Consider the following 13,909-nt stretch of genomic DNA (forward strand, 5'->3'; position numbering starts at 1 on the left):
ATTTGTTAGGTACTTTGTTCTATAGTTTTCTTAATCTGTAAGTTTTGTCACTGATAATACTAGCTTAATCAAATGAGTAGAAAGTGTCCCTCTTCTTTAATATTTTGAAAGAGTATTCCAGCACTTGTAGAAATCACATTATTTTTTCCATAAATGTTTGGTGTGATTCACCAGTGAAACCATCTGGGCCTTGAGATTTCTTTGTGGAAGATTTTCAACTAAAAATTTGTTACCTTTAGTAGATAGGTTGTATAATCCTTCTTGACTGAGCTTTGGTAGCTCATAGCTTTCAAGGAATTTGATCATTTCATCTAAACTATTGAAATTGTAGGCTTAAATTTGTTCACTTATCATCATTTAATTTTTTAAGAAGAATCAGTGATTTCACTTCTCTTATTTCTGATATTGGTAAATTGTGTCTTCTTTTCTTTTCATCCTAATATGTCTGGCTACAAGTGTATAAATTTTATTAATCTTCTCAAAGTATTAGTTTTTATTCTCTTTCTGGTTATTTTATTGAGTCCTCCTTTAAGCTTCATTATTTCCATCTTCTCTTTACTTTGGATAGAATATGTTCTTTTATAGTTTTAAATATGGAAAACCTCTTTCTTCTATAATGTAGACATTTAGTGTAATAAAAATTCTCACTAATACTACTTTAGTGGCATATCACAAATTTTCTGGCTGCTTTTAAATTTTTCTTTTTATCACTGGATTAGAGTAACTTAATTATGAAGTGACTTGGTATAAATGTCTTCATGTTCTTGCATAGGAGGTTTTTTAACTTCTCCAGATTGATCATTTTTATAAACTTTGGGAAATTATCAACTATTTTTTAATTCCAATATATTTTGTGTCATCATCTCCAGTAAGGCATTTAATTACATGTATATTAGGTAACTTGAAATAGTCTTACAAATTGCAGATGCCCTTTTAATATCATTGGGTTATATTTTTCTTTGTGTTTAATTTTGGATAGTTTCTGTTGTGATCTCTTCATAACATAATCTTATAGTCTACAATGTCTAATGTATTGTCATTCTCAAGTCAGTATATTTTTCACCTTATATATTTTATTTTTTATCTTCAGATGTTTCATAAGAGTCTTGGTTTTTTGAGCACATACAATATAGTTACAATAACTTTTAATGTTTTATCTGCTAATTCTAACATCTGTGTCAGTTCTGGTTGATTGACTTTTCTTCTCATTCTATATAATAAAAGCCTAATATGCAAATCGACCAAACAGAGGAACAACCTGTGGAATGACCGGTGGCTATGACATGCACTGACCACCAGGGGGGCAGAGGCTCAATGCAGGCGCTGCCCCTAGCCTGCAGGCCCCTGAATAAAGGAGGAAATGGTTCAGATGGCCCGAGCAATCTTTCTCCGCTTTGACCAGATTTTTCAGAAGCGACAACAGAAGGGTGGCTGACTTTTTACACCTTTGATAAATACGAAAGAGTTATTTTTGTCTTCCTACTCCCAAGTGGCTCAGCGAGATACATGGCCAAAGCGAATCGGCAGTATTTTATTCTCTGATGAGGAAAATGTTTTCTGCCACCCCAGCCCCACGCCCCCCACCCCCAGGTCTTCATTGCAGGATGACTTATATTTGCATATCCTGCCTAATGTCATGTAACTAACTATTGACACTTTCCTTGCCAAGGCTCAGAGGTCCGACAGGACAGCAGGAAGCGTGTCAGGTAAATGGAATCAAGCGCGTTGCCTTTCCCGCTTGTCTGTTTTCAGTCACTCCCCCCCACCCCCCGATTTTTTACCTTTAAAGATTGTCCTCTTCCCGCTTACGTTTGTGATAAAGATACTGGAAGTTTCCTCTGGTTGACAGTTACCCTCCATCTCAGCTCCTGAAGTACAAAGAAAAGTGTGACTGTCGGTCGGAACTTCTAGTCTCTGAATAGTGATGAACTCTTATTGTTATGTAACATTGGTGCCCGTTACCAAGGAAACAGGGCCTCAGAGTTTGAGTCCTTGAGTGTGATTACATAGCACCTACGGAAAATGCCCTGTGAATCTTTGTTCCGGGATAAATAGCACAGGAAAAAAAATTGAAAACTGAGAAATTTTTTAAATATGAGACGGGGTGGTGCGGGGGGTGGGAGGGACTGAATTATTTTATTTTTCCAGATTAATATATGAAGTGTTTTGTTACTCCTCAAAGGGGAGCCTGGTGCTGGGCCCTTTGCTGTACTATGTGGGGTTCATGTGGGTGCCTTTTTATAGCCGAGCCTTTGGGCTGGTTTTGAATGGAAGATTCCTTTGGCCACAAGGCGATTATTCGCTTGGTGGGGACAGAAAGCAAAGCTGAGCCCATGGAAACCGCAGACGGACAGCAGGTCCTCACTGAACGTGGCTGTGGATAGGGTGCTGGCACTGTGGTGACATGACAGACAATGAAACCAGTTTTACCATAGGCTACTTGATAGAGAGAGTTAAGTTCCCATGGCACCTCATCACCGTGGTAACAAAATGACCCTGAATACGACAGTGTTACTCTAAATGCTACAATGTTACTCGTAGCTTTGCCCGCCTCTCAGAGGCCTGAGGTCACATGGAAAGGGAGGGAGGGGAGTCATCATTGCACCAAAGTTAGAATGAAATAATGTGCTACAGTTGTGAAAGGCTGGTCTTAAATAAAAGCAGTCATTACAGGAATAGTTACTGTTTCAGCTAAAAACATAAGTAAATGTCCCTAGAAGCAGCCACTGTTGTAGCCACTTGCGAAACCGGAGAAGGATCACGTGAAACGTGGACACCCCGGTGTGTGGGCAGCATCTACCCGCACCGGGCGGCCTTCTCGTGAGTGAGGGGCAGATGGATCGGGTGGTTTGTTTAATCGGGACATTAAAAAACATTCACTCCCCTGATGTGCTTCCCAAGCAAGATCTTCCCGCAGCTGCGGGCAGCAGCGAAGGGAATCTATTCCCAGTCCCTTTCCCAAGTGGACGTAAACTACTCGTGGGCCCGTGGCATCCCTGGGAAGTACAGGGAAGGCAGACCTGGCAACTCCCACCGGGAAACAGACACCTGATCATCGACGCGGGGAATAATCCAGGACCTCTTCCCACGAGGAGGCGTCCCGTCGGCCAGGTCACCACGCAAGTCCCTCCCGCGTGCCTGAGCCCTGACGCCTGGCAGACACACCACCTTCCCAGCAAATCAGAGGCCGGAGAGCAAAAGCTCTGCCGTTTATTAATATTGTGCACGTTCAACACGGTGACTGTGCGGAGAATGTAAATAAATTCTACAAGTCCACATAAAAATTGTCGAGAAAAGAAATAAATCTACTTTTGTCACTTTACGCCCACCCCCTACGACTGAGGTGAGCCCCACCGTACGTCACGTGTTCATGGAACAGATAGCTCCTCTTGATTGGAAACGGCGAGGTTTTCAGATGACTGGCTTGATTTTTCTTTGTAGAGACTGGGCATGGGTCTGCTTAATAAAAATCCTAAAATAACAGAACTGAGCATCAGTGATAAAGTCCTTGTGAAATGAACAAAATTAATACCTATTTCACATGAAAAAAAAATAATCCCAAGGGTTAAAGCAAATTAAGAATTTTAAAAGCATCAAATGAAAAGCAGTTGGTTACCTATAAGGAAGCACCCATATTACCATCAACTGATTTCTCAACAGAAACTATGCAGCAAAGAAGGGAGTGGCAAGAAATATTCAAAGTGATGAATAGCAAGAACCTACAACCAAGATTACTCTACCCAGCAAAACTATCATTTAGAATTGTAGGTCAGATAAAGAGCATCACAGACAAGAAAAAGCTAAAGGAGTTTATCACCACCAAACCAGTATTACAAGAAATGTTAAAGGGTATCCCAGAAGAAGAAGAAGAAGAATTAAAATATGAACAATAAATTGCTAATTTATATGTATCTATCAACAATTGAATCTAAAAATCAAAATAAACAAGAAAGCTAATGAAAAAAATAAACTGATGAATAAAATAAATCCAGAGGCATGGAAACATGGAACAGACTGCTGAATCTCAGAGGGAGGGGTGAGGGGGACGGTAAGAGATTAACCAAAAAACTTACATGCATATATGCATTACTCATGGACACAGACAATAGGGTGGTGAAGGCCTGGGGTGGGGCGGGATCCAGCTAGAGGAAAATAATGGGGTGAAATGGTGGGTACATCTGTAATACTGTCAACAATAAAGATATAATTTAAAAATTTTGTGTGTCTTTCCCCTAAAAAGAAAATATATAATGGAATACTACATAAAAAAGATTAAGTACTTCAATTTATGACAATATGGATAGATCTTGAGAGTACTATGCTAAATGAAATAAAACAGAAAAGGACAAAAACCATGTGATATCACTCACATGTGAAATATAAAAGAAAAAGTAATAGACAAACCACAAAAACGAACTAACAGATACAGACAACAAAATGGTAGTTACTAGAGAGGAAAGAAGGTAGGGAGAGGGTAAAGTGGGTAAAGGGGGTCAAATATATGCTTAGGGGAAAAAACTAGACATCAGGTAGGAAGCATGCAATAGGGTACACAGATGTCAAATTATAATCTCTTACACCTGAAAACTATATAATGTTGGATAATAACTGTAATTAAGAAAGCAAAACAAGAATTAAAAGATGTAGTTGAACCATACTCAATCAAATAGATTTTTTTAAAAAATTGAAAATATTTTCTGTGGAAGATCTACTCTCTGGCAATGAGACATTAACTATCATATCATAGTCCTCATTGTGGTCTTTTTTTCTGGATGAAATTCTGTGTTACATAATTGCGCTTCCCTCAATCAAACTATGAGAAAGGAAATTAGGGTATTGAGACAGATGCTCTTTCTGTGATTTATAGAAAGTACCACTTCTTAATAACACATTGATTAGTGGTCACTCTGCAGGAAAACATCATGTGTACTGAAGCATGTAATAAACTGTCAGGAAACAAATTGAACCAACAACTAACCTTTGGAAGATTCCTCCTAAATTTATTTGATATTTTACATTAAAACTAGACTGTTATTTCTTAGTATTTTGTTCTTGATTTGGATGCAAGTCAAATTTAAGTAGGAATTGCAAATAAAATGTAATATCTAACATATTATGTTTTTCACCTATGATTTAGAAACCAAAATTGCCTTGCTATTCTCTTTTCAGTTTATTTTATTAGAAGTGTGAAATTTTTTATTTTATTGATCTTAAAAATAGGAAATAATACACCAATAATAAGAACAATTCCTATACCCCCAAAATAAGATTAATAGGATATTCATAGTTAGATCAACCTGAGCTACTGTGCCAGGTATTTCAATATATTGTGCCTTCAGTCTTGGCTTCCATTTAACTTAGCAAATCAACATCAACATCTCCATTTAGAGTACAGTGCCAATAAAAACCTTAATCAACACAAATGGATTACATTCCTACACTATGGCCTGGGTAGCTAAGTTGGTTAGAGCTTGTCCCTCAAAGATTTTAGTCTAGTTAAAAATATAAAACTATCAAATACCCTTTAGATCAAGCATGTCAAACTCACAGCCTGTGAGCCGCATTGGGCCCACAATGAATATTTTTGTGGCCCAGCCAATATAATGGTATGTAAGAAATGTTTTAATAAAAATTTTGTAACTTAATTTTTACAATGTCCTGTTATACATAATTACTAATAATGAACTACAACGTTTGCTAATGACTGATTACTATACTCATGTTGCATTCATTTCCCTTACGCTGCACCTTACATGCAGACACACCATTTCTCTCCACCAATTCTAGCAGCAAATATTTTAGCAGCAGATTGTCACAACATTAGTCTTGCACTGATTTGTTTGGTGTGCACAACAGGAAATACTTTGCTTTTGGAGAACAAGAAAAATAGGTTTATTTGCTTTACACTTATTAATTTGTGTAGTTATTCAGTGTCTGGTAAATTAATGTTCAAGAAAAAATATTAATTTTTATTAAAATGTTCTATTATTTTATGTTAATGACTAGTGTCCTAGTGCAAGAAATTTTTGCACAAGGAGGTAGTGGGGGTGTCCCTAAGCCCATACTGTACCCTCTAGAAATCCGGGACCACTGGCTCCTAACTGCTCACCTGCCTGCCTGCCTGATCACCCCTAACCACTCTGTCTGCTGACCTGCTCGCCCCCAACTGCCCCCACCCCACCAGACTTCTTACCCCCAACTTCCCCCCCTACCAGCCTGATCACCCCCAACTGCCCCCCCAGCCAACCTGCTTGCCCCCAACTGCCCCCCTACTGGCCTGCTTGCCCCAAACTGTCCCCCCCAGCCGGCCTGATCACCCCCAACTGCCAACCCATCCTGGCCTGATCGCCCATAACTGCCTCTGCCTCAGCTCTGCCACCATGGCTTTGTCCAGAAGGACGTCTGGAAGGTCTCCCGGAAGGTCTCCCAGTCTAATTAGCATATTACCCTTTTATTAGTATAGATAGAGGCCTGGTGCACTGGTGGAGCTGGCTGATCTACCCTGAAGGGGGTCCTGGATCAGGGTGGGGCCCTCTTGAGGGGTGGGGCCAGCTTGAGTGAAGAGTCTGGGGTGGTTTGCAGGCTGGCCATGCCCCCATTGGGGTAAGGGTCCCTGCTGGGGGAAGGTGGCTGGCCTGGCGAGGGGCTGATGGCCGTTTGCAAGCTGGCCATGCCCCATCGGGGTGAGGGTCCCCATGAAGAATATGGCTGGCCTAAGCGAGGGGCTAATGGCTGTTTGCAAGCTGGCCACACCCCCATGGGGTGAGGGTTCCCACTGGGGGCAGTGGTCTGGCTTGGCGAGGGTCTGAGGGCCATTTGGGGGCTGTTTACAAGCCAGCCAAACCCTGGCTTTGTCCAGAAGGATGTCCGGAAGGTCTCCAGAAGGTCTCCCAATCTAATTAGCATATTACTCTTTTATTAATATAGATTACTCATTTATTTCAGGCCTTTTTATTCAGCATGTCTCTATCAAAATAAACCTATGTATCATGAAAATTGAAGCTTTTGGAGTTTTTTGGTTTTAAATTTTGTTTTATTGCTTAAAGTATTACAAAGTGTATTACATATGTCTCCTTTTTTCCGCCCCTTGACTTTCCCCCGGCCTCCCCTACCCCCCAGTGCCTTGTATCCATTGGATATGCTTATATGCATGCATACAAGTCCTTCGGTTGATCTCTTTACCCCACTCCCCAACCCTCCCCGGCCTTCCCTCTGTAGTTTGACAGTCTGTTCAATGCTGCTCTGCCTCTGTATCTATTTTTGAAGCTTTTGTGTTTTTTTGTGTGGTGCACATAAACCTTGTTTATTTGGCCTATGTTAGCCTTTGAGTTTGACATGCTTGCTTTAGTCCCATAGTTCTCTAGACATCTGAGAAAGGAGTGATAAGTACAGATCGGGTAAATTAAAAGTCTTTGTGGAGGAACTGTCATTTAAAAACAAGTAGGAGTTAGATTTTAAAAGGATAGGAGGGAGAATGTACCTAGGTGTGAGAATAACATGGAGGTAGAAATGAGACTGGTGTGAAAGAACAATTCATGCAGAAACTTTATGATGAGGAATTGGTAGAAATAGGATTGGAGATAATAGGGCAGATTCTAAACATAGAAATCATGCAGAAGCACTCAAGAGGGATGCATTGACAAATGCGTCATTCTGTGCAGAAGAACAACATGTTTAAATTTTCATTTTTAGGAAATTAGAGGTTATATAAGGAAATGCAAATAAAAGAAAATGTAACAGGCTGCTATAGTCATTTTGGCTTAAAATATAGCGGGAAATTGGGAGAATTACAAAGAAAAATAAACAAATCTGTAATTATTACACGAGATTTTAACAAGATTTCCCCCGAGAAATTGATAGATTACACAGACAAAACAAACATAAGGATATGAAAGATGAAAAATAATTAACAAGCTTTATCTGGAGAAGATATATCTGCAACCCATCATTTACATAATACACATTCATTTAACACAGGTATTGACCATATGTAGATCACAAAGCAAGTCTAAAAATAAGATCGATAACCCAGTTTTGCTGATGACTATGTAATAAAATTAGAAATCAATAAAAAGAGAATAGCCTTCATTCATTTAGAAAATGAAAAACAAAAAATTCTTCATAATTTATGGTTCAAAAAAGATATCATAATAAAAATAAGGAAACATCCCTGGCCAGTTTAAGGGCTGTGGGTTCAGTTCCCAGTCAGAAGCACATACCTGGATTGCAGGATTGATCCCTGGCTCCAGTTCGGGGCACATGTGGGAAGCAACCAATCAATGTGTCTCTCTCACATCAATGTTTCTCTCTTTCTCCCTTCTCCCTCCAAAACTCTCTCTAACAATCAATGGAAAAATATCCTCAGGTGAGGATTAACTAAAAATAACTTATATAATAAAAGGATAATATGCAAATCGACCAAATGGCAGAATGACCAGTTGCTATGATGTGCACTGACCACTGGGGAAGACGCTCAACACAGGAGCTGCCCCCTGGTGGTCAGTTCACTCCCACAGGGGGAGCACAGCTCAGCCAGAAGCTGGGCTCATGGCTGGTGAGTGCAGTGGTGCTGGTGGGAGCCTCTCCCACCTCTGTAGCAGTGCTAAGGATGTCTGTCAGTTGGACATCCCCTGAGGGCTTCTGGACTGCAAGAGGGCACAGGCCTGGCTGAGGGCACCCCCCCTTGAGTGCATGATTTTTGTGCACCAGGCCTCTAGTAATAATAATAATAATAATAAACATTTGTAACTGAAAAATAATGAAAATACTATGTTTCAGTTTGGGGCTGAAGCTAAAATGGCACATAAAAGAAAATGTATATTCTTAAAAATCTTCTCTTCAATTTAGGATGTTAAGGATAAAAATTGTGTTAGTAGCCAAAATAAGAAGGTGGAAAATGTACAACAGGGTCAACTGACAGAATATAAAAAAAGGAAATAATCTACTTATATAAAAACCATGGGTGGTGTTCGTCACATACAGACAAACAGCAACTGAGTGGAAGGAAATCAGTCCTACAGGGGTTGTCTTGGCAATGGCTGCGCCCTCCCCCAAGCGGTTTCCCAGAGCTGTTTCCTGTAAGGGCGGGGTTTGAGGCAGGAACCCACCCTGGGAGCTTGGAGGCAGATCTTTCTAAAGTGTGCTGTGCCAGCATGCGGTGAACCTGAGTGGGGTGGCTGAAATGCTTAGAAAAGGCAGACAAGAGAATGAAAGCTGGTTCTTGGTGGATGCTGCTTCTCTGAGAGACAGTGACCACACCCACAGCCATGCCTTTAATTTATAGCAGATGCTACCAGGCAAAGTAAGGGCGTGACCAAGATGTTTACAAACATTCTCCTGGGTTTCAATCCTACTCAACTACATGCACCTGAACTCTATCAAGCCTACATCCCTCAGGCACGTGGGGCCACGTGTTCAGACCATAGGTTCAAGCTTACAACTACAGCTGTTGGCTATAATTGTGCTGGGAGGGCCCTGCCCTCCAAGCTGGGACTTGCACGTGGCAATGAGAGGACTGTGCCCTCTCCTCAGTCCAAGGCTTGAACCTGTCCAAAACACTGTAGCGGCTCCCCACAATAAAGTTTTAATTCTGTTTCTTTGTTACTAATGTTGTGGCCCCACCCCATAAAAAAACAAAGGAAAATTTCCCCACCAATTTTTGAATAGTATTACTCCTTGGGAATGCTGTATCATAAATTACAATTGAAAGTGGGTGCAATCATCATGCTATTGAGAAATCTCAAATGTAAATGGGGTCTTTGTAATGGTACCAGATTCATTATCAAAAGATTACGACCTGACATTATCGAAGCTGAAGTATTAACAGGATCTGCAGAGGGAGAGGCTGTTCTGATTCCAAGAATTAATTTGTCCCCAACTGACACTGGCCTCCCATTTAAATTGATTCGATGATGGTTTCCCATGATGCCAGCATTTGTGATGACTATTAATAAATCACAAGGACAAACTCTAGACAGAGTAGGCATGTTTCTACCTGAACCCGTTTTTGCACATGGTCAGTTATATGTTGCTTTCTCTCGAGTTTGAAGAGCATGTGATGTTACAGTTAAAGTTCTAAGTACTTCATTACAAGGGAAATTAGTCAAGCACTCTGAAAGTGTTTTCACTCTTAATGTGGTGTACAGGGAGATATTAGAATAAGTTAATCACTTTATCAGTCATTGTTTGCATCACTGTTGTTTTTATATCATGTTTTTGTTGTTTCCATATCATGTTTTTGTTGTTTTCATATCACGTTTTTGTCATTTTTATATCATGCCTCTGTTGTTGTTATATCCTTTGGTTACTGTTTATTTATTAATAAATTTATATATGATTTTCATATACATTTTACTAATTTCCTTTCATCTCTCACACTTCTATTATAGAGAAAGGGCAAATAGCAATATTAAAATATCTCTGCTAATTAATTCCCTTTTTAAAAAAATATATTTTATTGATTTTTTACAGAGAGGAAGGGAAAGGGATAGAGACTTAGAAACATTGATGAGAGAGAAACATCGATCAGCTGCCTCCTGCACACTCCCCACTGGGTATGTGCCCGCAACCAAGGTACAGGCCCTTGACCAGAATCAAACCTGGGACCCTTGAGTCTACAAGCTGATGCTCTTTCCACTGAGCCAAACTGGTTAGGGCAATTAATTCCCTTTTAATGTGCACAAATTTCATGCACCGGGCTACTAGTAAATATATAACAGACATTATAAAATAATTTAATACAAAAATGGTAACAAAAAGGGGAGTTTTTGTTTTGTTTTATTTTTTTAAAGCTGGTTCTCTGAAGTCTAACAAAACAGGCAAACCTCTGTCAAGATTCAAACTATCTAGGGTAAGTTTTATAACAGCAGAGATTTTCATTTGTTGTTTTTGATGCTGTTGATTGTTTTTACCAGGCTATCCCTAGAACCTATTACAGATCCTGGAACATCTTGTTTCTCGATTAATTCTTGTTATGAGAAATTGTGTTTGAGATGATGAGCTGCCATCTAAGTGGATGAGTGACTGGATAGGTGTATTATGTAAGCAAAATAGCACTAGTATAAAAAATAGAAATAAAAATTAAAAAGAGCCCTGGCCAGTGTGGCTCAGTTTAGGAGTGTCATCCTAAAGCTGTCCCTGGCACTTACCAGTGCTTGATGACTATTTGTTGGCTGATTGAATAAACATTGCAATGAAATAGAGTTAAGACACCAAATTTGAAGATAGACCTATAGGTCATAAGCAATAATATATACATGTATATAGCTTTGGTAAAAACTCCAGGGAAATTTATAGTTTTAGGAGGTATTAGAATAGAGGTCTTAGCTGAAGTTCTGAGGAAAAGGAATCATTAAAGAAAACAAAATGTATGCCTCTCGATTTTTAATGCTATATAATTTCCTACTTAAAAAGTAATGCAGAGTCATGATGTAGAATTTGAAAAATAGAGAAATGTACAAAGAGGAACACAACACATTTTTAAAATGTATTTCAAAATGCCTGTGATTCACTTAAAACTGCAGTTATGACAACAAGATATATCAATTGTCTGTTCTATGTAAGATTATATGTGGGTGGTTGGCAAAGAATTGGAAGTTGTTATTAAGCAAGCAGGAAACATAGACCCTGTCCTTAAAGAGCTTGTAATTAAATTGAAGGGACAAAACAAACCCCATGAAATAATCAAAAATAGTTCCAACATACCACATAATTAAGGGCATAAACACATACAAATTAAAACTTGAATACTGTGCTGAGAGCCAAAGGTGTAAATCTGTGATCAGTGTGGGCTGGAGAAAAGCAGGCTTCACAAAAGTGGTAAATTTTGGCTTAGCACATGACAGGATCTGAGGAGGTGGTGAGGGTGATATATTAGGATAGGGAAACAGTTAATAGGAGGGAAAGATTGTATGCTGTTTAAATGAGAGCAGTTGAAGGCCTTCTTTCCTTTGTAGTTTTACAGACAGCTCTTGTATAATGCAATGGCTTGGGGGCTATAGGACCTGAAATCTAGTCTCATCTCTGTCACTAATTCAGTGTCAGTTCTTACAGCAGTTGCCTCGAGCTCTGTACCTTAGTAAGATTAGGGTTTCTTCTAGCTCTGATATTAAAGGAAATATATAGAAAATCTGTCCTTTAAATCACCACTAATCCATTTTGCCTCCTTTGACCTCCATATAAAGAATGTCATGAATGGAGAATATAAGTTGGTCTGAGAGGAAGAACATTTATTTAGGCAAAACATTACTTCCCCATCTATGATAATTTTGACAGACTTGAAAATATTTCAAACCTGAGGCAAAGCCAAAGGCAGATTTGCATAATGATTGATATAAAAGCCTATTACCTCCCACTTGGCTATTCAGCCTGCACCCAGAATTGGAGAAGGCTCTGAACCAAAAAATTTGTAATACAAAATTTTTCCTAAGAAGTACCAAATTGCATACTTAAGTACTCGTAACCAGGGATATATTCAATGTTTTATAAGTACTGTGTGATTTTCCAAATCTACAAGCAATTTGCCTCCTGTAGAGAAATTTTCCTCATTGACTATTATATACTCCATCTAAAGGCAGACAAAACCCTGCAATTTTGTAGTTAAGTGCCTTCTCTTTTTTTCTTTCCCTGAGTGTTATAACAATTATCCCTTCTACGTTCCTCCCTTCCTTTCTTCCTTCATACTCCCCCATTCCTCCATTCCTCCCTTCCTCTCTGTCTGCCTTTCTTTCTGTATTTCTCCCTCTCCCTCCTTGTCTCTTTTTATTTGAGTTTTTCTAATATAAGACAGCTTTATTCTCTCACCCCTCCAATTATACATTTAAATTTACCTTCGTAATCTCTATTGACAAAGGTTTTTCTGAGAATCTACATTCAGACAGGAAGTCTTTCTTGTCAGCTTGAACTCAAGGAAAAGAACCAAAGGTGTCTTAAGGTTGCATAATAAAAAGAATAATAAAAGTTTATGTCAACATGTCAGTGAAAAGACCATGAAAGTGAGACCACAAAGTACATTGTTTATTAGTATACCAGTTGAGTAAAAATGTGAAATCCGTCAGCTAGAGGAGTGAAAAATGAGAAGTCTCAGTTAGTATTCAGAAGAGTGAACTCTTTATTGAGTCAATTAATTCTTGCACTTCATTCTGGACATGCAGGAGTTAGATTTTTCACAAAGCTTTTTATTCTATTCCGCAGATATGAAATATTTCCCCTTATCCTGTTGTTTCAGAAATAACTTTGCTATTACTTGTCATTGGTGGATACCTCTTGAACTCTCATTTTCCTCTCTTCTTCATATAACTCTTTTTCTTCCACATAGCCCTAAACATGACCCTTCAGCATATACATTAATCAAAATGTGTTTTTCTTTTTTAATTTAGAGTTGCCTAGAAATGGTGTTAGAAATCACTATAATTTTTATGCTACTAAAAACAATAAGATTATTCAGGACCAAAGTAGAGGAATTCATTTTTTAATTTATCTTTAGTTTACTTCAGTCAAAAGAATTGTTGAATGTAAAGCTCAATGAAAATGAAAATATAGTACTTATGATGTCCTATTACTTTCTCTGGTATCAATCATTTTTAGGGTTTGCAGGTCATAAAAAAACAACTAAAACAACCAACAAAACAACAATGAATGCCCCATAAGTCTCTAGGTAGTTGCATGTTTTTCTTTCTTGAAATTTATTGACTGTAAATTCAATTTATCGTCATTGGCTTCTATTGGGCTAGGTGGGTAGTTCTGGTGATTTAGGGCCCTTGTTTGTTCACCTAGCATAGAGAAAATAGTTGTAGCACATTAATTCATTTATACATTTCATTTACTTTCAGATGTTCCTGTAGGCCCTCTGTCCACAATGGTGGGAAGGGAGATTATTCCTGCTCTGATGGTTTTGGATTATGCGATTTAG

Source organism: Myotis myotis, unplaced genomic scaffold (assembly GCF_014108235.1).
Source record: "Myotis myotis isolate mMyoMyo1 unplaced genomic scaffold, mMyoMyo1.p scaffold_m19_p_4, whole genome shotgun sequence".
NCBI classification, from domain to species: Eukaryota; Metazoa; Chordata; class Mammalia; order Chiroptera; family Vespertilionidae; genus Myotis; species Myotis myotis.